This window comes from Falco punctatus (genome assembly GCF_963210335.1).
Source record: "Falco punctatus genome assembly, chromosome: 6".
NCBI classification, from domain to species: domain Eukaryota; kingdom Metazoa; phylum Chordata; class Aves; order Falconiformes; family Falconidae; genus Falco; species Falco punctatus.
Genome location: NC_137585.1, coordinates 54,651,858 through 54,677,224, shown reverse-complemented (window position 1 = coordinate 54,677,224; position 25,367 = coordinate 54,651,858). Strand labels below are relative to the sequence as shown.

The 25,367-nt window shown below is 42.4% G+C and overlaps 1 protein-coding gene across 5 annotated transcripts in view; it reads left to right on the top strand.

Annotated features, from left to right (window-relative positions):
* Positions 1 to 25,367, top strand: part of PPM1H (protein phosphatase, Mg2+/Mn2+ dependent 1H) — a 212,717-nt gene that overhangs the window by 18,166 nt on the left and 169,184 nt on the right. For all 5 annotated transcript variants that reach the window (XR_013928677.1, XM_080390780.1, XM_080390777.1 and 2 more), the window contains exon 2: positions 873 to 25,367. This exon is cut by the window's right edge and continues 24,301 nt beyond it. The gene's annotated coding sequence lies outside the window, so the exon portion shown is untranslated. The remainder of the gene's footprint in view (positions 1 to 872) is intronic.

Below are 25,367 nucleotides of genomic sequence, written 5' to 3'. Positions count from 1 at the left end.
ATGTGGTCTGCACCATATATCAGAACTGCTTGAAGGTAGAGATGGAGGAGACAGCAACAGCCTGGATACAGAGAGAGGGATGTCTAAAGAGGCAGCCCATGAACTGGCTGTAATAACAGCAGCCTTCTCAGACAGACGTGTCGAAGTTGCATCCAGCTCAGCTTCTGGCCACATTTTAACCCAACTGCACTGCAGCTGGACGGCAGCTGGCTATCAGTTTGTCCATCCCTTACTGCCTACAGAGTGGAAAGGGCAACAATAAACATTTTGCTCCAAACAGTAATGAATCTTTGCTCTAAGAGGGAAAGTCCTGAGAAGCAACTTCCAGCATATGATTCCTAAAACTCTACATCTGTGGAGAGGCTGGGTGACTCAGTGGACTAAGATTATGCAGGCAATAAAAATAAATTGTATTCAGCTTCTGGTTTAGTACATAACTTTTGGTCAGCCATTTAATCTTTCCCTCTCTCCCTTATGTGTAATACTGCAGTGGTAGGCCCCAGTTCAGGGCATGCTTTGATATTCTCTGGAGCTGTAAAAGTAATGTAATTGCTGAGCATCACTTGTGTCATGTCAGTTATATACCTTAGAATATGGTAGCTTAAATGGCAGCACTTAAATGGTAGTGCTGACAGACCCTTAGTAATAGCAGTGTTACAGGCATTAGCACACCTGTATAGGTAAAGCTCCTCTTCATGTTTATTTTGTCCTCAACTGGATCACTGAAATCAGTCTCTTGCTTCACACACATTAAATAACCTGTCCTGAATCTTACAAATTTGTGGCTTTCTGTCGCACAAATCCTCTGCCAGAGTTTGCAGATGGCATGAATTAAGCATGATCTGATTTGCTTTCTTTCCATTTCTTTTCAGGGGTACAGGTCTATATGTCGAAATCATGAAGCCACATTCTCCTGTTGCCCACTTTTTCCTTTTTTTCATATACTGCATGCATTGGGTGCCATCAACATTTAAAGTACTATGAGTACATTCAGTCAGTAATGGAAGACTTCACAGCTTTCTCAGCTACTGTCCATCATCTAAGTAGTACTGAAATATGAAGAACACATACTGCTTGAGCTTTGCCATTAGTTTTTAGAAAATGTTGGTTCTCAAACAGCGTGATGGAAAACTCTGTAGGATCTGTATCTTGGGTGATACATAGAAAGACAACGGTCATGTGGTCCTCCAGCACCTTTTGTCCAGCTGCTAAAACTGAGATGCTGATTTTTGTCTCTATAACACAGATCATGAAAGAGGACAGAAGAAATGGCCTTGATGGTAGCAGAATAAGAGTAATAATGACAAAATCACTTAGGATTTATCTGCATTCTGGATACATTTGAGAAACCCGTAATAAACTCTTTCCACTAGAATGCTTGGGGTTTTGTTAAGCATGAAGTGAGTGGAGATAAGGAATTTGTGGCTGATGCAAAGAAAACACTAGCTTTGCTCACAGATTAATTGCAATCCCACCACTGCAGATCATAAAAAAGCAATTAATCTGTCATCATAATGTTCTTGAACTCTATTATTTAATTCTCAACATTATGTGAAAACTAAGTATGCAATGTGATACTTTGAATTTAGGAAGGGACTTTGAGTGGTCTTTAGCAAGACCAGCTCTGTTAAATAACTGCTGACAGACATGTTTCTCATCTGCTGTTGAAAATCTCCATAAATATTCTCCACCTTTCCACTATAATCTTAGATTTGTTTTCCACAAATACAAATTTAGCAGTCTGGACCCATTTCACTTGAACACCAACTTTCATCAGAAAAAGTTTCCTAGCAGTGGTTGGTGCTCTTTCACTCCACTTTGCTGAAGGAACTGCCTGCCTTCAAGAAATTTCCCAACCTCAAAAAGCCAAATATTGTCGATCCTAGCACTGGAAAGCCTCTTGACCAAAGTAGCCACATAATCAAGAGTTATGATCTAGAAGCCTACAGCCAATCAAGATCTATACTGAATGGAACCCCAAAACAGATATTCCAGATATTTAGGCCCCAGTCCCCTCGCCAGCATGCTGTTTGTTACAAACTCAAAACACTTTTCCTCCTTTTGCTTTGTCTACAAAGGCTTTACTCCTTCCTTACTTAACTCACTCACATTGATAAAACTTCCCTTCTTCATGGTCCCCACCCCACTGTAACCCACCTAAGTGATATTTCTAGATGAGATTTTGTGAAAGGCAGCTGAACACTGAGGGGGATATTCCAATGTACTCAAGTATTCCTTCGATACCTCAGAATCTCCTCTGCCTATGCAGAACATGGAGGGGTAGCAGGTTAGATATGTCCCTCTGGACATGGCATTCCTCATGACCACAGCTAGTCCAACAGTCAGGCGAAGAAACTGCCTGTTCATTTTATAATTTAGGCTGACACAGTGCGATTTTTCCTCCTGTGATAGTGATTTTGCAGTGACTATCATATGCCACTGGCCCCCCAAGTCGTCTGAGAGCCAACAGATCGACCAGCCTCACTATGCTTTTGTGGAAGGAGCAGTCTGTGCCCAGCCTCTGTGAGAAGAAGCTGCTGCAATGGACCTAATCCTCACAGGCAGAGGGGCACCGACACGTACGGGACTGCAGAGAGCCCCATTTTCAGACCATGCTTTTGCTTTCTGAATGGGAACAGCCATTTTCTTATGGTTTTGCTTTTAGGATGTTGAAAATTCCATCCAGGAGCCCTAAAGCAGTCCATTGATATGGCTGACTGAGAAAGCCAAAGTTTCTGAGCTCTGATGTCCATTGTGCTTATTTATGAGTTGTCCCACACTAGGCCCTCGTATCTAAAATCTGGCCCACATATTGCAAGTCCTCATAATCCATTAATCCCTTGATTTTTTTTTCTAGACATCAAGGCATAAGACATTTCCTCTTCTCTTATTTCTCCCCTAAGATTCATGCTGGGATGGAAAAAATGATGCATTTTCTCCTGACACGTAAGCATTACAGCTGACTCACAGGTTTCCTTCTCCTCCAGAGCTACGGCTGCTCTGTCCCATTCTGCCTTGGAAATACAGCAAGGTTTAGGAATGAACCTTCCTTATATATTTAAGTAACATAACATGCTAACTTTAAAATGCTCACCCTTGTGTCGTGTTCCCCCAACATTTATTTAATTCCTTCCCTTTTTCACTCCCACAATTTCTGTATCCTGAAAGACTCGCAAACACAAATCCCTCAGGCCACATTCAAAATACTGGCCTGTATCAAGGCTATTTATTCTGCCGATACATCTTTTCTCTCATTCTGTTTCTCCTTTCCTAGCTCCTCTAGGCCAAGTCTGTGTGAAGGAGGAGGAATGCATTTTCCTCCTGTGTCCCTCTTTGAAGACTTTACAGATGGCCCTGGAATCACTGTGCTGTAAAACATCCTTACAGGGAGAGGGCCAGGGACCACTTTGCTTGGGACTCCCTGCGCTTCCCTCCTATTCCTCCCTATCCCCTTTCCTTAAGGCCGTCACAGTCATTTCTGTCTCCTTTACAGTGTTTTACCTCTGCTCCCTTGCCCAGCTGATATGCCTCTGCTTTGATCTGCCGCAGACCCCCCACACCCCTCCTCTCCCTGCTTTCTCCATTAGCACTTTCTTTCCCTCACGGGCACCCAGAGAAATTCTCGGCTGCCGCTGCACTGGTAAATTTACTCAAGGCCCGGGAAGACAGTGACTGTAGTTACACCGCCAGTGAAAAGCCTGCAAAAAGCGCCAGTGTCCCAGGTCCGCTCCATGGGGACCCCACTGACTCCTGTGTGTTATGGTTGGCCTTGGGCCAGGCCAGCCCAGCCCGTGGGCTCACTGGCAGTGCTTGTTCTGGTTGCTGCAGCTGGATGAAGGATCCCCCTCAGGAAAACCTGGGGACTAGAGGAGCAGTGTGCCTGCGTGCCTGCGTGCACACATGTCCATTGCTGCCCAGCAGCGGCCCTGGCTCCTTGTGCAGGCTCCCGCATAATTTTTATTGCTAAATTTCCATTTTCCTGCTACCCTGAAAGGGCCTCCGGCTCCTGCGTATCCGGCCAGAGCTCACTGGAGTCTCCTCCAGCATTCCTCCATGTTTCCTCACTAGTTCAGGGTGAAGAATAGAGCTTACTGAATGGCCCATTCATGGCCTGGTAGAATTAGAAACCACACAGAAAACAGCGGAGGCTCCGCTGCCGGGCTGGCTCGGGTGGGAGCACCCAAGTCAGCAGGAAATGCAAGGCAACCTCTGCTCCTGCTCTGGACTGAGTGGGCACCACGGAACATTGGGTGGCACAGCAGGCTGGGCTGGGGTGGCCCTGCGCCGTGATGATGCCATCGTCACCATCGCTCACTGCAGACCTGGGAGCAAATTAACAGGCGGCAATGGCCTCCAAAAGGAGGCTTGGGCTTTTCCTTCAGATCCAAGCAAAGAGCTGGATCATTTCCAAAGGCAATGTTATGTGTACTCATCTGGAGATTGTGTAAATAAATCCGTTCAAGGAATTAACAGGGGGTTCTGAGTAGCTGCAGCTTCTTCCCACTGAACCAGCTGAAGGCAGCGATCAGCTGCCCTGGCTGCGGCACCGACCGCCACGCTCCCTGTGCTGCCCCCAGCGCGGGCACAGCTCTCTGCCACCCAGGAAGATCTGTTGGCGGGACCAGTGCTTCCAGTCATTCATGATATCTGTACCTTGTTTCATGCAGGATTCTTTTGTACTTGGTTGTATGTAAGGACTTTGCAGACTTGAGAATGGCTGGGAGTAATTTTCAGCCTCTCTAGACAAAAGTTATGTGATAGGCCTTTAATTGCATTTTCTGCTGGCACTGCTGTTGATGGCCCTGGTACCTGAGCTCTTACTGTGTTACTGGTCTCCAGAATCCATATTACCTTACATTTTAAAAGGTGCTTTGGGAAATTCCCAACATAAGAAAACAGCTGAACATAGCAATGGTGCCAGTATACTGGGCCCAGTATCCCATGCTGTACAAACAGCTGCCTTGTCTGCCTGTTTTGACAACAGAACCATTGAGGAAACATAATCCTGAGTCTGGTTGGTGTAGTGTTCATCTCCGGAGTTCTACATGTTATACTTTCATGTCACACACTATTTCTTAATTTAATTGAACGTCAACTCTTGACAAAGGAAAATAGCGGTTTAGATACGATCCATCACAAGAGTGGAATGAGGAACTTTCCTTTCCAAACCTGACTGGACTTCTGTAAATTTTAGTAAAAATCCCTTTTCACATGTTCACTTTTAAAACTGAAACAAGGTTGCTTGGGTAGCCACCTCACAAGGGATCAGGAGGTGCCTCAAAGAGCTTTTCAGACTGAAAGTACCTTCCTACTCTCCAGTTCTCATGCCCGCTTACATATTGCTTGGAGGCTCAGACCATCAGAGACATCGGGGTGACCCTTGCTACTAGCAGGGGTTAAGCTGGACAGGAGTAACCCAGGGGATCAGGGGGTGGTCCTAGGTTTATAATGCTCCTGAAGCTATCAGCAGTTAACTTCATCTTGACTGTAACTGTTCCCTGTGCATGCAGCTCAGCAAGGGTGCGGGTGCATCCAACACACAGATTCAAGAGTTGTATGAATGACTAGCTGCATAGATATGAAAGTAAAGGGGATTTTGGCATACCCAAGATATTGCTGTTGTCCCTCTAGAGTAAAAAACAAATTAGAAGGTTCATCTTGCTGTCATTACATAGGTAACAAATTCATTAAATCAGCGTGACTAAACCTGTGATTAAGGACTGCAGACCAGATTTGGGACTTAATCTCTTCTGAGACAATCCCAGTTTAACAGGAGTAAAATGATCCTAGTATCAGGTTATGAGGCCTGGTGTTTTGAGCATGTGGAAGAAGTTATAACTAATTTTCAGTTTGGAGGGATATTTTCATGTTTAGGTAATTATATGATACATGTGAAGCAATTGTGTGTTTGACTGCAGCTGTAAAATAATGATAGTTTTTATTAGAAAATTAAGGTCATTGAACACAAGCCTTTTTCAGGAAAAGGTAATTTTGAAGCATGAAAGGAAGAACATGGTTGTTTGCAGAAAATGCAATGACAGGGAGGGGATGCAGTGTTCTTTTTCAGGAGTCACATTTAAAGGGTAAGATTAGAAGTGCATTATCTTGATGCGGGATTACAGAAAGCACACTTGCACAGCTGGTGCAACTGGCGCTGAGAGGAAGACAATCTGCCTGCTCTTCAGTTTCTAAGCAGCAATAACATCATGATGTTTTCAATGTAGGGTAACACTGGGGAAGGGTCTTACTGAATTTTAAAATAGTTGCTATATATGTCTCTGTGTATGGCTAGCCATTGTCTTTTGCTATTTCCAGTTTCTTAAATATCACCAGAGCTGTTTAATTAAGTTCAACATTTTTTTAAATTTCCTTCAACTCTTATTTTTCAATGCCCTTCTTTCAGTGTGCTTTCCAGAAAGGGAGGGAAGAGAGAGCAGAATAAACATCCATAGCTAGGCCTTGTTTTCAGAGCCGTTCAGTACATTCCTGCAGGCCGGATAGAAGAGGAAGAGTGTCTGCTGTGTTTTCTCAAAGTCACAGGCAATCCAGCCATTTCAGAGGTTATTTATCTGGGGAAGGGCAGCACATTTAGCCCATCCACATATACTGAGTGGACCCAGAAGACAACAAGCGTGCAGACAGATGCAGCCAGCACAACTTCCAGGTGGGATGGGGGGATATATGTACCGAGCCATTAGGCAGCACAGTTTGCCCCCACGGTTTTATGAGAGCATTATGTGCTACTTAAAAAGGCTGAGACAGAGAGACCTTTGCAAGTTATTTCTACAGATAGCCTGAAACTTGTAACCAAAGAGTTTATAGTCTTTGTCTCTACAACTATTGTGCTTGCAGGTACTTAAACAGCTCAAATACAAGTTGGGTCTGCGATTAAGCATTTGCAGGTTCAGAGCTTCAAAGGTCAGGTGGTATCTGAGCTAAATTCTTACCCTGGTTAGCCTGTGCCACCCATCCCTAAATATACACATAGAAAACACAAATGTTCAGAAACTAAGGAACCTGTTTTTGTAGAAATGTCCACAGTGTTGAAAACTATCTTTTTTAAATGGGTGGATTTGGAGCATTTGTTGGAGATTTTCTAAAGCATCACTGCGCCTTTGTCACAGCGCAGGTCTCCTGTGATGCTGCAATGTCAGCAGCAAGTCCAAGCTGGCTGCTGAGGCAGAAGGACTTTTGGCCTGCTGCAGAAGGTAACTAATAAACCAGCACTGGCAAAGTAAGAGCTGGCAAGACAGTTCAGGTAGACAGCTGCTCCTCCTTTTGTCATATAAAATGTTTTCCCTTTTGTAGACCCTTAATATGTGCATTACATTATCAAGGTGGGTGTTGGTTTCTTCTACCAAGTAACAAGTGATAGGATGAGAGGAAACAGTCTCAAGTTGCGCCAGGGAAGGTTTAGATTGGATATTAAGAAAAATTTCTTCACTGAAGGGGTTATCAAGCACTGGGACAGGCTGCCCAGGGAAGTGGTTGAGTTACCATCCCTAGAGGTATTTAAAAAATCTGTAGATGTGGCACTTAGCAACACAGTTTAGTGGGACTTTGCAGTCCTGAGTTAACAGTTGGACTCAATGATCTTAAAAGTCTTTTCCAACCTAAATGATTCTATGGTTCTGTTATTATTTTTATTCCATGCAACCAAACAATCTGAAGATACCATCAGCAGTGACAGCATGTTAGAGCTGGTAGCCTGTCACTGCTCAACTTCCTTGCTGTTGGTTGGGTTGCCCACAGACAGGGTCCCAGCACGCTTATAACCAATAAAGGGAGCTCAAAGAGATCAGAAGTCATACTCATAATCACTTATTACTTGGTGACAACTGGGAACATAATAAAAGCTGCAAAGAGGGAGGCCATTGGTTTCTTATTGCATTCAGTGAGTTACTGAGAAATCAACCCAAAAGTCGTACCCCTGTAACAGTGAATGTCTGCTGAGCTCCAAGCTTATTTCATGCTCACAATTTTGCTGAAACTGACTGGCTCAAATAATTATCTAATGAGTCAGGCCTCTGAGGAGAAGCATTTGACATCCTAGTAGGGGAAATATAGCTTTAATTGTCAACATTTCATAATCTGAAATTTCAAATGCTAAGCGATCATTTTGAAGCTGCTGATCCATCCTGATAAGATACATTTTTTCCGTATGCATGGTATTTCTTTTGATCTTTAGGTTTTCCCTGATGTATCTCTGGCTGCAATTAGCAGGGGTTATCACTCACTTGCTCTATTATTATTTTTTCTGGAGTGCTCCAGCTGACTTAATTCTTATCATCTTCTTTCCTCTTGAAAATATAACTTGTATTTCTTTAATTGTTGGCCCACAATAAGCTTCCTCATTATCCATCTATCACTATCATCAAGCAAAGCAGAAAAGAAAAAAACCCAAACAACTGAAATATATCTTTACTGCCATTTGATGTGTCTGAGTCTAGTTATAAATGAAGACACAAGAGGGAAATATTTTGTGTAAAGAACCTGCAAATGGCATAGCATTGCACAGATCCTATTGTATATATCTGGCAGAAATCCCTTCTCTAACTCTGGGGCTTTGTTATGGAGAAGAGGGAGTGAATTTGCTTTTCTGTATTCTGTCTCTTTTCTTCCTTAAATTAAATTCTTTGGGTTGCTTTTTCTTCCCTGAGAAGAATTACTGGCTGCCCCAAACCTCCCTGATTTGTTCCACTTTACTTGACACACAATATCATTAGCATTTGTCCTTTGGCTGTTAAGCAAAATCTATCAATTACCACAAGCAGTTTTTGCTAGTTTGGGCAGAAGAAATGCCCGAGTCCTTTCGTCTCAGTTTTTAGAAGACTACCACAGAAAACATAGCTCATTTCAGTGTAAAGTATTAAAGATGAAATTTGAGCTTTTAAGCACACCCAAGGCAGGGTGAGGACCTAGCTGTACCATCCAGGAACAGGCCAGGTCAGGGAACAAAATTCATCTGTCAAATTCAGGGCAGGTTTGAAAGCAAGGCCATGTGCACCAAAGCTCACTGTGTGATGGTTGCAGAGCTGAAGGCTGGGGTCAAAGCCTCACATCCATGCTCCAGGAGAGCTGGGTTCAGGGATCTACTGGATGTGGAGGTGTCTGTTCCCAGCTCCTGTGGCACCAGCGGGACTGGCATCTGTCCAGCAGTACCAAGCACTCAGCTGTTCTCCCCACAATGCCTTCAAGCTCCGCTGCAGCATGCCCTTGAGCACATGGCTGCACACAAATGATGTAAGAGAGAAGTGGGTCAGACTTGGCCTCACACAAGCTGCAACTTAGGTAGACATAGCTGTGACTCATCCCTTGGACTCCCCTTGCTGTAGGGCATCAAGGGCTCTGTAGCCGGCCCATAGCTGGTGCCCTGGCAAATCTTCAACCGTTTGGGGGCATTATGGCCAATGAGAGCTATTTGAAACCTACCTAATGAAAAAATCTCGAGTCCCAGGGGACAAACTGGTTGTCACACAGCTCTCAGCAACAGTAATTGGGAGCATGCATGCTCTGCCTTCAAAAGCAAGTGCCTCTGCAGCCCCACCAAAGGGATGCTTCTTCTCTCCATGGTACCACTTACCTCTGACAGCCATCAGCAGGTGCCCAGGACAAAGTAGCTACCTAAAATACTACAGTAATCGATCAGGGTCCACTGAGTGGCTAGAAAAGTTATATCATTCTGAATGTAAAGTGAAAGCATCCTTACACCTGAGCAGGAGCTCTGATTTAACATGTCATCAGAACGCAAGGCGCCATTCGAGGGGTAACCAAGCACTGACTATTTCTGGTTTTCACAATCGGAAGGAAGAACCTTATTAGTCTGCTCACTTTAATAAGATGGCAGAGGTATTATTTCAACAAAATAAATCACATAGGTATATAAATTTAATCCGTCAGTCAGGGCACAAGAAAGCAAAAGGAAGATGCTCATAAATGATTCCTCTCTCAGAGATGTCTTAGTCCTCCTGGTGACAACAGCTGCTCATGGAAAAGGCAAGTTTTGGCCTCCTAGCTCATCACATGGACTCGCTGTGGGCAGTCTGAGGAGCAGCTAACTCCTCACAGGCATTTTACTCACTGCAATTACATTTAAAGTGTTTTATCCACTCTGCTAATGAAATGTTCACCAGACCTGCCACTCTTGAAACATGTGTTTATTGTCCATAGGTAAATTGCAAGCTTGAACCTGGTATGACAATTCTGAGCTCTAGTCGTTCACTTCTTGCCAGTGGGCAGTCTTGTGGAAATGCTGACATCTGATGTCTTGGAAGAAACAGCGTCTATAGCTGAAATCACATTTTGGCAATAATTAACTTGAGAAGCTAAAAATTACCTCCCAGTAAGTGTGAATGGTGAGGATGTAGCCCAGAGCATGGCGCTGTAAAAAAGCATCTAGAAATGCAGCAGGATACAGTTTAATTCAAACTGTTCATCACCATCTGTTAAGAGCTACATCTTAGAGAAGAAAAAAGGCACCACAGTGTAAATGCTTTTTATTTAGAAATACTAAATTTAGGATCTAGAAGGGATTTGTATTTCTCCCCACAGACTTTTGTGCTTGTTTGTGTCTGGATGTGGCAGTTTTACCTCTCTGCCTTTGCAGGTGCTGCTGTGGGAGGTAAGGCGAGGAGGTCAGCAGTGCTAAATTACAGCACCCATGCTGTGCTCACCTGCATCATCTGTGCCTGCAGCAAGCGGTGTGTGGCTGTCTGCTGCCATGGTCACTCTGACATCCCTACTGTCACCGTAAATGAGGATGGAGAAAGGCATTCCTGTTTTAGCTTTAACTTCAAGTGCACCAAAGAAGTCACTGAATTCTTGTAGCATGGCCTGAGTGTTCAGCTATGGCATGTTGAGGCAACAGCAATACTGTAATGAGAATCCTATTTTCTCATTAAAATATGGAAGAAACATCTTTCTCTGTGCAAGAAAATCTCTCCAGCTGCTTTTCTGTACTTAGTGAAACTGTTTAGAAGATTAAATACCAAACTCTAACCCAGTAGGTATTTGCTAGTCGCTGCATTAAATGATATAGTGTTTCTGAATGTTGTATGCCAAGTGTCTTTTGAAACAAGAATCCAAATCTGAGTTGATTTTACCTATTTCCCAGTGCTATTCAGCTGTTCAGAGGTTTGACCTCGCTTTGCCAGGTGGTAACAGTTTTGACTTCCAGCAGTTTGCTCTGTATCTTTGCAAAAAAGAAGCTAGCACAGTTGTCTCCTTAACATCAGTTTGTGGTATCTCACCCTTATCCCACCTGCTTAGCATGGACACAAGTGGCTGTCAGTTCAATGCCTTAAACAGGCCTGCAATCTGCCTTGCTCAGATAAATAATTTTAAAAAGCACAGTAGATGATAAAGAGGCAGGCTATATGGCAAATCTCAATTTTTGGTGAATATCCTGAGTTTCTGGGGACTGTCCTTGGGTCCCAGTTTCCTTCGGCCCAAACAAGAATCACCCAGTAGCAGGAGGCAGTTTTGTAACCTTCTTACTTGCACCGGCAGTAGTGAGATTCAGCTGCTGCCAGAGCAGATGCTGCACCCAAACCTGGATGTTAGTGTCAAAAGCTGTAAGAAACAACTCCACTGTCAGTGGGGACAGACCAGTGTAAAATCAATGAAAAGGTAAGAATTAGAACCCTTTGCTCATGTGAGGAATCCCAGACCGTGAGAAGTCTCCAAATAAAGTTTTTACAATGCAGAGCAATTGTTCTTGGGAGAGCTGGTTATCACACCAAGCTGGTGCTTCTCCTTGATTGAGTGGCTAAGTCACCATAAAAGCTACAACTTTATTGTGAGTACTTTGTAATAGTATTATCCCACGTAAACAACTCCTGCAGCTGCCACAGAGATTTTTATGATTTTATATGATAGCTGAGCTTGCACCTGAGGGAGCCGTTGGCTGCATCCACTTGGGAGAAGCAATTCCTCCCAGGGTTGCTCTTTGTGATCTGCTCTGCTCTGATCCTTTTCCAGCCAAGCAGAGCAGAGATGGAAAGGACCGGCCAGTTCCTCTTTTCTGCGTCGTGCTCTTATCCAGTGGGAACAAGAGACAACCCATGAAAATGTGAACAAGTTGAGTCATCTTCTCCCTCCACAGTCCTCCCCTGCAACTGATAGGTGCTCTTAGTGTTTATCTTGCAGACATCCAGGCCTTAGAGCTCCATATCTAGTTCATGGGTTGCCTGTTTGCTTATGAGGTCCATGTCTGTTATCACTGAAACAAAAAGGAAGCCCCTCCACCTATTAACTGGTTCCTCCTATCTCCTCAGAAAAGGAAACCTAATTTAAAGTACTGAACACCTCCACATTGCCCAAAAAGCTTTCTTCATGCAGAGCAAAAAGCAAGTGAACATCTCCAGTAGTCATTTCATCATAGTGAAACAAAGAACAAAACAAAAAAAAAATTAAAATTCATTTTTAAATTGTAGCTAGTTAACCCTCACTTTGAAATACTGGAGTAATATTTTGGTGCAATAGCCCTTCCCTTTGGAGATTTCTGGGACTTGGGGAAATTTAGGAACCTACCAGAGGGTCATTTTCTTTCACTTCAATATAGTGGATTACTCCTGAGCATGGCCTTTGGTTTGTGTAAGGTATGAGAAGACTGCTACTGGCTGATATAACAGTGAGCCAGGCAGCAGTAAAAATGTCTCTTTTTTATTTGACTAACAATCTAAATAACTTAATACAGTAGCTTAATACTTTCCAAGTGAGAATAAGGATGATGATGGATTATGGTGAGAAATGCTTTTCTGCAGTATATACAGTTTAATGATGGCCCCAATTCAGTGCTATGACTAATCTGAATTACTTCTGCTCATATCATTACATTAAACCCCCACTGAGGGATTCTGCTTTCACAGCCAGCTGTCCAGTAAGTGGCTACCAAGATGCATTTAGCTTCACAACACTGACATTTGGCTGGGTTATTCATTGCTCTTATTTTGTTTCTCTATTTGTCTCAGGCAGGCAGGTAAGAAAATATGACAGAAGGGGCTGCTTCAGCTCATGATCTCAATCCCGCAAACATTTGCCACACTTACTTGGTACTGTGGCAAGTCCAAATGGTTCAAAATCATTAGTCACAGAATTCTCTTTCAAATCTCAGGGTTATGAAAAAAAAACCCATAAAAAAAATGACAAATCATAGCTCTTTCAACTTGCCAGTTTGCTGCTGAACTACGACGGTGCATGTTTCCAAGTCCCTCTCTGCAATCATAAGGAATTGCTCAATTTTTAATAAAATTTTGGATTCTCACATAATAGATTTTTCAGAAACAGGATCAAAAAGAAAAACTCTTCAATACTGTGCAAATTGGAATGAAATTTAGACTTGGTAATAGGAACAATTTTGTTCTCAACTGTGAGTTTCAGGGTATTTAGTGGTGCAGATTATTTTTTAATAAAAGTAATTCTACACATTGCCATTTGTCTAGACTCAGATGAACAGCAGGCATAAGTTCATCATTTAGGCATTAATTTTTAGCTTTGGTAGTTCAGTTGCAATGATTTGTGTTTGTAGTTAGACATGCTGCTGAATCAGGGACATAGAAGTGTCCCCTGTTATAAAAATACTCAAGTGACATGACCGTTGGCAAGAAAAGACTCTTGTGTTGATGAAAGCTGGAAGGATACAGTGTGGTTGTGGTGTTACTGCATTGTATTTCGATAAGGTTCTTGTGCACAATGTACATACTTATTAAGCCTCTGCCCTGGTAGCGAGTGAGTAATCATCACTAGTAAGGTTTGAGGACAGTCACATTTTTTAGTCTAAGATGTACAAAACCAGCAGTCTGCCGAGGAAAGAGGCTGAAGGGGACAGAGACGTTCGTTTGTAGATCTAACTCGACATCCCAGCAAGCACAGTGCCTGTCGAGAGCCTGAATCGGAGCTGTTAGAAAACCCTTCCCATTAAACAAGCCCCTGGAAAAGCTGAAAGCGAGCAGTTTGCTGCAGGACTTGGGGAGCAGGCGTGAGGATGACTTTCCCTGGCACCTCCAGCTGAGGGCGAAGGCTGGGGCAGGAGCCAGTGTCTGTAGGGGCAAGGGGGCAGGACTCGGCAAGGACTGCAGCTTCCCAGTGTGGTGGCAAAAATACTTAAGAAAGAGAAAGTCTGTCTCAGGCAGAGAAGTAAGAATGTTACCAGGCACAGACTGAGCAAACTAGTAAAGAGGTGGATAATGCATGTCCTGAAAATAGGGTACTGAAGCTCTACACCCTCCCACTCCTCTTCAGCCCTAGAATGAAAAGGGACAAGAAAGAAAATAGTGGGATGGCTGCCTTGGAGGTCTGGATGCTAATATAAGAAACATGAAAAACAAATCGGAAGAATTCCATTCACAATCAGAATTATTACTTAAGTTGATAAGTTAATGGACATAATATGTTTATGTTTTATTTTGGGCAGGAGGAGATGAAGAGGCATGTTTCCAAGATGTGCATGGCCCCTGCTGTCAACACCAGCAGTTGGAGGCAACAGAGCTCCTGAAAGTCTTTGAGCATAAAAGGGGAGGGAAAGCAGCCCTGCTGCAATGGAAATTATTATCTGGTTCTTGGAGAAGGGAAGGCTCCTTTGGATCTTGTTTCTGCCGAGTGAAGAGGAGCTGGTCCAGAGGGTGAAGGGAGAAGGCAAACTCTGTGTCAGGGATCATAAAGAATGGTATTCCTGATATTAGCAAGGGAAGAAAGCAAAGCAGTAAAATAAAAATAAAGGATATGAAGAAAGGGAGCATCACTCCATTTGGAGAATTGAGAGAGAAGCAAGGCAGGAAGAAAAAGGGAGTTTAAAGGAAGTTCCTAAAAAGGCAGCCTCGAAAAGAAAAGCACAGATTATTTCACACAGAGGAGATACAGGAAGCGTAGTAAAAAAACACTTTTGCTAACTCAGGAGTCTTTCAGTGACCTGAAAATTATTCGGTGTGAAAAGTAGGTCAAGTTACTAAGAAGATGTATGTAAGACCAGCACAAACCTACAAGGACAAAATCAGAAAGGCCACACTATAGAATATTAACACAGGAGGTAACAAGAAAAAAGAACAGAAAAAAATACCTTGATAGAACATGAAGGCAAGGGAAAAAGTGGTTTACTGCTAAGGGCAAACAAGGTTAATATCATATATAGATAGGAAATGAGGGAAGAAGCAGTAGGCTCTTTATATTGGCTGTAGTGCTGCTTTTGACTTTGCTTCCCAGGGGAGTCTCGTAAGCAAGTTAAGGAAACAGTTTTATTGAAACCATTGTGAAATTGTCATACAACTGGCTGAAAAACCATACTTCTAGAGAAAAGGACAAGTAAAGCTGTGTTAGTATTTCTCCAGGGTCTAGTATTATTCAGTGTTTAATGGTTTGGATACTAGACAATGCAGCTCTCTTGTACAGGACACAAGCTGGAGGACAAGACTGGAATTCAAAATTATTCTGAAAAATTGAAGTGGTCAGAAATGAATAGTTTAGGTAGTGAAATTCATTGTATGGATACATGATGGGAAATGTGGACTGAACAATTGCTTTTTAGTAAAGGCTCTGGGGTGCACAAGAGCATGTGGGGTATATGACCTTAGTGATGTTGCGCAGCTGTGAAAATGCAACTTCACAGTAAGATGCACAAAGGAGCTGTATGGAAGATATGTTCTGCCTTACTTGTTACTAGTAACGTCTCAGTTCTAGTTTAAGAAATATTGGGTTAGTTTGAGTGAAACCAGGGCAGAAGCAGACAGATTAAAGGCCAAGAGTCCACAGTCTTGGAGGTGAGATGGAGAGCACTGGGACTACTTAGTCAAGAGAAAACTGAGAAGAAATATGATAACAGCTTCGACATTTGCAAAGTTGTTCTGCAGACCATGGATCACAGGATGAGAAGAAATGGTCTTGAAAAGTGCCACATGGAGGATTTAGGTTAAACAATACAGGTTTTGAAAAACTTAGCACCAGGGCTGGCTGGCTGCCAGGGGAACTGTGAGTTGTGGGCATGGGCATGGGAGGATCTCAGAGGCAGGTTAGACAAAGCTCTGCCAGGGCTGAACTGGCAGAGCTGAGCCTGCCTTGGGGCAGGGAGTGGACTACATGACCTCTCAAATACCCTGCCAGGGCTGTTTTCCATTTCTGTGGTGACTTAAACATTCCCTGTAATGAGAATGGTTGTCACAGAGAGTTTTCACAGAATTGATATTTTCCCTGTGAAAATCATAACTGCATCTGTAAAAGGAGTGACCAGAATACCTAATGACTCATCCAGTTAAAAATATCCGAAGGAACAGAAAAATGAAAGCACTTAACATCATCTAATGTAGCCTTGAGAGGGCATAGGAGCAGATTTATTTTTCAAACGCGACACATTAAAATGGCCGATTTCAGACACAAGCAATTCTGCTACACTGCTGTTTCAAAGATGAGAAAACATTTATCAGAACATAATTTTAAAATTAAAGTATTGACTCATCAGGGTTTATTCCAATTAAGTATAGGCAATAATTAGAAAATAAAATACTCAAAGTATCTGTTTGACATGGCTTTTAGATCTGTAACGATCTAAAAGTGGGGCTCCTGACTCTGCTGCATCAAACCCACCTCAAAACAGCGCTGCCTTTGAGCACTGAGCCAGGCCTGTCTCTTGTTTAGGACCAGGTGGGATGGTGGTAGGCAAGTACCAGAAATGAGCTAGTTGGTTTTGTGCTTTGTTTTTGACTGAAATTATATTTTACTCTCATATTGAAGATTGACTGGAGTAAGGTATTTGTTCTGATGTCCTGTTTACTATCTATATGAGAAAGGAAAAAAATCCCCTCTGCCTCTTCCCAGTTATGCAGTATATATGCACGTATTGGCACTTAAATGCTAACACAAAATATTTTGGCAACTCTGTAATAAAGATTCACCCGAGTGTAGGGAAGACAAGCGACTGAATGATCAAAATCAGTAAACTAAAGCTGAAAATGTGTCTTGGACTTCATTCGTGTGAGTGGCTACTATCTGAAAGAAGGGATTTTTTTTTTTTTTTTGTAAAAAAAAGCTGAGAAAGACAGATGGAAATCATGTTCCTGCCTTACTACAGCATTTTGCTACAGGCAGATATTATTATCATGATTATCTATACCAAAGCAAAATGGAATAGCTTATGTAGTTGCAACAACTCAGCCAGAATTCCTCATTAGGAAATTATCTGGAGAGTTATTTTAGGAGATGAAAGCCATCATCTTCACCATTTATCCTCATTCTCTTTTTCTTGTCAGCTGTGTAGATGGATAACTTCAAAGATAATCTCTTGAACTCTGTCTCCTGCAAGTCCAGATCTGTTAAAGGCACGATGCATTTGTAAGTTTAGGCACAGCAAGTATTCCCATTGATTTCAGTGGACTGTCTAGTATATAAGGATAAGCATAACAAACATGACTCCTGGTATGATGAGAGACATATAATGGTCCTCAGCCTTACTGGAAAGGAGAATAAGGCATTTTCGTCCCAAAGGGTTTATCACTGGCCATAAATAACAAGTTAGCCTTTTATTGCCTTCTAGATTCCCTGGCAAAAGATATGATCAAAGGTTAACAAAGGGCCAGGAGGCACTATTTATAGCCATGGACGTTATTTATAATGTACACACGTGAGTAACCTAACAAGAGTCCCCCACTAAGGAGAGATTCACTGTTTTTTTCTGAAGCTCTGGATGGGAAATTATTCCCAGCAGATAGCCCTTGAACTCAATAAAACCCCCAGATTTCCTTATAAAACACAGACTTGCACCTTGATGCCTGGCTAGGAGCAACCTCACAGAATAACCCTCATTTATCAGACATGGAGGAGATGCTGGCAGCTTCTTGGGAAGGCAGCAGGGATGAGGGGGCACAGGGCAGGCAGCGTGACATGGGGCTGCTGGCTGCCTGAGGAGCTGAGTCCCAGGAGGTCCTTGGCAGAGCCACAGCTGACCCGATCACCTCAGCTTGGCACTCCTGCCTCAAGTGGGGGGTGGCTGTGTGACACCTGAGGCCCTTTCAGCCTACATTGCTGTCATTTTGTGATGAATAGCAGAGCAAGAAAGGTAGTTTGAACCAGATCCATAATGGACATTACCTTTGCACTTGCAAAGGGTTATGTGTTTGTGCGCTTAACAAGATTATCAGCTTCCCAGGATGGCTGTGCATGTATCTGAACTTTGAATAAATGCAATGGGACTATTACTCTGTGCCCTTAAATATAAGAAAATATTTGCTGGTTGTCATGCAGGGTCTAAGGACCTTGGACAGCAGGACATATTTTGATGATTGTTTGCTTCTGCATCACCTGTAGTGCTGCCAGCATCATTGCTCGGTTGGGTCTGTCCTCTTGCCAGGTAGTCAGTAGGAGAGGATAAAGCAGTGGCCAATGTTATCTTGGCTTCTTGCACTGCTTGCAAGGAAAAGAAGCAACAGTAAGCCAGGAAAGTTTGGATATCTATTGAGGCTGATAATACCCCAATGAAACACATGTATTAATTATTAATACAAATGGCATCAGATAACAAAAAAAATCATGCATATAAAATTGACTTACATTTACACTTGAAATATTTTTTTTTCTCCACTATGGAAGTTTGTCTTTAGTGGCCTATTAGTGTTTAGTTAATACTACATTAGCTGATTTTTAATGTACTGAACTAGCAACAAAGAAATCACAATCCAGACGTTACTTCAGGAAGAAAACGCAGAAGGAATCATGCATGGGAAAGAGGTGCTTACCTTTTTTCTTTTCACTGTCTGTCTCATCAGACAAAATTCATTAGAAATACAGTCTATAAAATAATGCTCATCATATTACCAAAGATCGTGTCAAGGGTAATTTTGATAGCAAGGGAATTAAACCAGTCATTCACATTAACGATAACAAGTATTCAACATCTAATCACCTATGTACTACCTGAAAATTTTCCTCTGGATGAGCATGTCGATGTTTTACCCCTTTTTTGTAAGGAGTTTGCCCACTTAGGAGAGGAAAAGAATTCTAATGAAATGCTAATAAAGTACCTGTAGCTTTATTTGCTATTTTACATGATTTTTTAAAAATTATTTATTTGAGAGCTATACATAGGTGATATAGTAAACATTTATTTAATCAGTGGATAGCTGATAGCCTCTTGCATTGAACCATACAGGTCTTCATAGAGATGGTTACATTAAGTTTATGTGATATAACAGCCTAGAGTGATGTAACTCATGCTAATAGGACTTTGCGTAACAGGAAACTGTAAGTGGCAAATAATGTCAGAGGTAATAGTTATGAAGAGACTTCCCTCTGCAAAGCCTGGCTAGAAGATCATCAATCACAGACTATCAATCCAGGTAAACTGCTAATGGTGTGTGTGCTGAGACAGTGGCAGAGTTGACATTAAGACGCTGGGTGAGATGCTCCTGCAGAAGCATGAGTGCCAGGAGCAGAGAGAGGTGCTGGAACACCACAACCGCCTCCACAACCACACCCTGGGTTGTAGAGGAACGAAGCTGGGTTAATTAACATTGATAATACACAACTGTGGGCTGGCTTCAGGGGTGTCAGGTTGGCCGATGTAGATAAGGCACAGGTGTGGCTGGTTAAGTTAAGAGGTTGAGAGCAAATGAAGAGAGAGCAGCCAAGGAAAAAGCAGAGGGAACACACACTCTGGATGAGATGAGACTAGGAGAAGACAGCAGAGGGACTGCATGAAGAATATGCTGGCATGAGATGGTAAAAGACCTTGTTGCAGCTTGATAGTTTGGGGAGTGCTGTGCCACTGGGTGGGTGGCTTCAGGCCAGTGACTGAGCAAACTAAGAAAGCAGAATCCATTGGAAGGTGTTCTTCTATCATACTAAAAAACTGTTTAGATAAAGAGTTTATGTATATGTACTTTTTACTCCTTACTTGCATGCTTTACCTTTTATTTACTTAATGAGCTTTATGCTCAAGATTTTTATTAACAGACTTTTAAGTACATTACTTAATATTTGTTTTTCTGGGGAAAGGCCCTTGACTTCTCCTCATTTATATTTCATTTTCCTTGTATGTCTATATTATGTCTTCAATAATTTCCACTAAAACACAACCTTCATTCATGAAAGGTAGGATTTCTGTCACTTAAGTTTAGCCTCGTGGAGTTTGGCACCTTTTCTGTGCTTGTTGCTGGGTTCCTTCTGTCACCAGTGGAGAAGCTCTCAGGGGGCCGCTCATTTGATTTGTCTCAGGTGCCTTCTTCAGACCATGATGAATCACGCAGTCATGGGAGGGCTTATATCTCTCTGCTCTGATTTTAGAGAACGCCTGTCTAACCCCTTTATACCCAGTGCCTACCTTTTAGATGACTGAAGTCAGAAGAGCTGCATTTCATCTCTTCCTGCTATAATGATGTTCCTCTACAGAAACGGTTGCTTTAGAGGGTCATCCCACGCAGCTGCTGAAATAAGCCATAATATGTATTTGCTCAGGAGAGGACATAGAGCTAATTTGGTCTCCTTGATTTTTCCCTAGCTGGATTGGCTTAATAAAATCTGTGTCAAACCCTACAGTGGCAGGGCTAAGATCATATTTAAAGGACTTCTCCACAGCCCTGACTACTAATGCCTGCAAGCACAGAGCCACGTGCCAATGCAACACAACCTGCAGAGCTGTCAGGGCAGTAAGTTGTTTCTGTAGCAACTGTTTCTCTTCGGAGAGGCTCTGTGAGGTGCTGGGTGGGACCTTCCTTGACCCAAAGCTTTCCCAAATGCTTCAGTTTCACCACCCTGCCGCACGCTCAGTAACACACCTCACAGCCTTTTCTGGAAGGGAAGATAGTAGTTAAGATTATAACCTAACCCGTATAATGAATGGGCTCCCCTGGCTGATAAACAAGCACAAGTGAGTCGCAATTATGCGATGATCCTTCTTACAGTGATTTCTGCCTGGCAATAGCAAAGTATTTCATGGACTTCAGGGAAAAATTCATTCTGTGCAAGGGTGTAATGTAAGGTCTACGTACTGTTTAATTTTCACTTCATGCTTTCTAAATAACACTTAAGAAGCTCTTCAGACGTGCAACGGTCCTGGCCTGGTGGCTTGACTTTCACTGACTGATTTAGGATCAACCTGCTAAATGGGGGCTTTTCAGGTCATTGCAAAGTACAAGGAAGGTCTGAGAATAGAAGCCAGTTCTCAGTTCCTAAATCCCAAGACCTGAGGTGCCCTTATACATAAAGATACTCACTTCCTATGCCGAAAGTGTTAAACATCTCCTATAAAATTTTTTCAGACCTTTTTTTGTTTTTTTTTTAAAGCGCTTCTACAGATTTCAGGAGTTTCTCAATACCTTGTTATCATTTTTGCAAATTGATCTTTGATGACTTTCTCCCTGATTATATATTCCAGAGCTGCTGTCTTGACAAGGCAAACAGCAGGAATCTGCTCATCTTTGGGCTCCCTTTATTCTTACAAGGTGTATTTCATTCATACAGAGATGTAATTATTAGCCTTCTGTCTTCTCCACACAAGCACACCTTCTAACTGATCATTACCAGAGACAACAGGGTGTTCTCTCTAACAACAACTTCATTTGCATTTAATTACACTGTATTAGGTGGTATTGAAGGTGACATTAAAAAAAAGGTAAAATAGTTCTGTGTTGATTCAGTAAGATGGTAGCAGTTCAGTTGTTTTTGATGAGGTAGCTTGTGCTACAAGGTTGTTTCCAATCGTGTATATAGTGCCTCTCCTGAGAAGTGGGAAGTTGGCTGGTTTTCACTTCCAATGTAACCAAGATATTCTAAATTTTTTCGTTTGCAGGGATTTGCTTCATTTACCTTCCTCTAACTCCAGGCAGGGTATTTTTTTCCAGCCTATCTCCTACTTTCCTAAGCAAACATTTCTGTGTAACTCTATAGGAAACAGCCTTCATGCTAACTTTCAGCTGATGGTGTTTTTGGTAAGATAACTTTCTTCATTAGAGATGTAAGGTTCCTTTAAAGCAGTTTCTCTCTTACCTTCCCTTAATGATCCAACATCCCTCTTCTTTTGGTGTCTCCTCCAAAGTCTGTTAAAGTCAGTGAGTCTTACCATTGGTGTCAGTGGTCTTTGTCCCCCTTGGCTAATGACTCAAGTCATTCAGTACTTAGAAATTCATTGATTTCATGAGTTTTTATCAGTGAGTCAACCCTATTATTTGCTTATTAGAGTGTAAAAGACCTAGAGATCCCAGGTGATCTGGAAGCAGCATCCTGCCAGGCTGCTGGAGTCTGTCTGCACCACGACACAGGAGCAGTCCCTCGCCACTGCTCCCTCCCACAGCTCCAGCAGAACTCACCTTACTGATAGACATTTACCCCACCAAAAGCCACAGATCTGGTTCTTGGCTGATGCCTTTCATGCATGGTATGGTGTATGTGTAGTGGAAGGAGAGGCAGAACTGTACCCAAGGGTGTATGAGCACTGAATGCAGCTGTAGAGGTATAGCAAATTTGCAGGATCTACTGTTTTCTGCTATTTCTCAAACACTGCTTGTTATGTATTAGTCCCCATTCCCAAAGATAAATAAAATGGCAAACGTAGTTCTACTGAGTATTGCTCTTGCAAGAATAATTTTTAAATGTATCAGAAAGGTTGGGAACAAAAAAAAAGTCTGCATTTTAAATTATATGAATATGAATGAGAACTCAGGAACACAGAAGTGTATTATGAATATTCAAGCAGGAAAACTCAGTATAATAAGTGAAACGGAAAATATTTTCCCATGTGAAACAAAGAAGAATTCTTTCACAGTTTATAATCCTCTTCTCTTTACTAAAGTCAATGATCAAGCACATGACTGAGTATTACTCTATACATAAGCTTTTGAACTCTTCATACCATTTGCAGGGTAACCAGGAGTGCATCACTTAGAAATGTGTTATCCTTTTGCTTTTTTATGAACTGTGGTGGCTCAACAAAGGAATTGGGAATAAATTCTATAGCTTCTTTCACACAATGTAAGTAGAAACTTTCTTCCAGCTAGTTCTGGCCTGACACTTAAAGTACTTATCTCTGGGATAATACCAGGAAGGAAACTATAAAAATACATTTGAGGATCTTGTCAAGATAGAAGTGGGCAACAAAGAATAAGCCTCTGCTGATACTTCAGTGCATTCCAGAACCTCACCCTGTTGGCCAGTTGTGTGTTCACCAGAAACAGACAGATTATTCCTGACTCTTTTCTTTATGCATCTATTTTCCTCGTAGCTTTCCTGCCGCTGCACTTTTCTGTAAGGTTCAGAAAGAGAACTTCACCATGTATTTCAAGAGAAAAAAAGAAAATCCATCCAGTTCTTTCTTAGGAAATACCTGTTGACCTCCAGTTGGCCCAGAAGTGTGTGTATAGAAGAAGCAGGGTTTACAGTGCAGGAAGTCAAATCAATAGAGAGCCTGTTTCAGAATTGGCCAACAAAGATTTAACTCATATAAATTTCAGTTCTAGAAGTATTTGTAGAAAGGAAATGGAAATTACTAGACAGTTTTAATGACAACAGAAACTACTGTTTTATTTACAGTCTTTGTACCATAATCACATGCTTATATTTATATACTTCATATTCTTGCTCACTTACATTATTCTTTGTGTGGAAAGAGAATGACACACGTTAACAACACTCCGTTGCAACAGCAATGTGTGAAAAAGTAAAATCTGCAGTTTGTAACCACTCTGTGGCAAGCAGCTAGAAAGCTGTGACCCAGACAGACTTGGTGAATACAGCAGACCTGAAGGATCTGGGAGATGTGCTCTGCATCACCTGGACTGACTTGGTACCCTCTGGCCAGATGCAGCCCAGCTCTGACATTAGAGAGTGGTTATGGACAGCTTCTAAAGAGGCTGATGGTGAGATAAGAAAATGCAATCCAAGCACCTAGATGTCCACTTCAGGGTGACTGAATTTCTCTCTAGGCCTTCTCTCTTCTGCATGAATAAATGCTCACTGACTTCAGCGGGAACTTGCATTACCTACAGGTTGATTCAGTTGCTTAAACATAGGTATCAAATGTAACTCATGTGAGGTGCACTGGGTTATCCCACCCAGCTTCCCACCACCACTCCAGAGGGATGTGTGGCTCCCATGGGTCACATCTGCCCAGCCTGCCTGAGTGGGTGGCTTGGGTAACCACAGCTCAGCAGATGAGCAAATCTGGTTGTTCCAGAAACATGTAGACAAGCAACTGCATTGCGTTCTTAACTCACATGCAGATACTTAAATTTGGAAGTGGTAAGTTTGGTGTGAATTAGGTGAATTTCATATTTTGTTACAATAAACCATACCCAACTCAGCCTGTTCCTGCACTGTAGCCAGGGAAGTGCCAGAGCACTGGTAGCTAATGATAAGTTTTCATTTCAGTGCCTACTGTGCAGAACTAGATTGGGTTTACTGATGTTTCAATGCAAACCAAATGTAGGTGCCATACAGACTTCTGGAATGACTGCTGAGCTTTGTGGATAATGGTTTTTATTCATTTTGTAGAGCAGAATGGTTATGACATGATATTTTACAGGGACTTGGAGACAAATCCCTGCCCCAAGAAGCTTAAATGATGTAAGGAGTTTAAAATGGATTAATGTCTATCACTTGTGGGAACCTCAAGGTGTATAGCTTTTGCTTCTCTGTTCATTTTCTACCCAACTAACCCTTATCTTTCTCTGAGAGCTGACACATAATGCACGACCGGCTCCTGGAGAGCAGAAGCTAGCTGCAGCCTGCATTGCTGAAATCTAGTGTGTTGAGCTAAGCTGCCTTTTAAACACATGCCAGGGGGTGCAAGGTTGTGGGAAAAGATGTAAAGCAAAAACTGAACCTTTAGTAGAAAACAATCCTGAAAGTGACTGGAAAGAACTGCAGCTGGGAGCTCTCACGTGCTCATGCAGGCTGCAGTGGAATCCCTTCCTGTGCCGAGCTGACAGTCCTCTGCAGTGTCTGCAACCTCTGTTACTTAACAGCTTAGCGTGTGCAGAGCCACAGGAGAAAAGTAGTACTCTCTTCACCTGAACAGCTACAGAGGGCCTTGGCACACAGCATGTTCCTGCAAGGTCTGGGTAGCAGTCAGCTTTTTAAAGCACTCCATAAATAGATGGGCTCATCAAAGCCATGAAAAATGTACACTGTGGAGGTACAGTGCCTACAGAGATTCAAGTCAGGTACACGGGGAGCGGGGGAAGCTTTGGCCAGCAACAACCAGTCACACAACCACTTCTCAGATTTTCCAAAATGGCAAGATTATTGTAATTAAAATGTGAATTTTCAGTTTTGTCATACTCATCATTCAGATCTATATTTAAATAAGCGACGCAAGCAATATGTACCTCTACCTCATGGCAACTACCTGTCCTCTCTCCTCTCCCTCTTAAAGCAAAAGTAGCCAAGAGCAGACT